Raw genomic sequence first — 521 nt, forward strand, 5'->3', positions numbered from 1 at the left:
TGCAGGGGTTTGCAGCAGAGAAAGGGTTTGTTCACGAGGCAATCAAGCAAGGAGCGGGGAGAACAAGTCTTGAATCTGCTCCCCACAAAGGCGAAGGGCTGGAGATTTTATAGGAAAAAGGAGGCTGGCCTGAGGTGTGGGGAGTGATGACTGGAGGCAAGACAAAGGTGACGTAATTGGTGTTCTACGCAGGTGTAACTGTACATGTGTGTGTGAGTTAGAATGTACTTCTTTATGGGATGCATGTTCAGGAAACGTCAGTGTTAGCCTGACCTAAGGGTGGAGTTCTTGGCTCTCTGACCTTAAAAGTCCATGCTTTTGACTCAAAGGCTCAATTGGAGGGTTAGTGGTCCCAACCAGTCTTAACTGATTTAAGTTTGGAGAGCTGTCCAATTCCTGAAAAACAACTTAAGCACCCATTACCATAGCGACACCATAGGTCAGAGTTCTCATCCAAAGGGAGTGTTAAAGCAATCCTGTGATATAATGTCTAAGCGACATGGAGCTTAGGGGAAGCACAG

Source organism: Bos javanicus, chromosome 20, assembly GCF_032452875.1.
Source record: "Bos javanicus breed banteng chromosome 20, ARS-OSU_banteng_1.0, whole genome shotgun sequence".
In the NCBI taxonomy this organism is placed as follows: domain Eukaryota; kingdom Metazoa; phylum Chordata; class Mammalia; order Artiodactyla; family Bovidae; genus Bos; species Bos javanicus.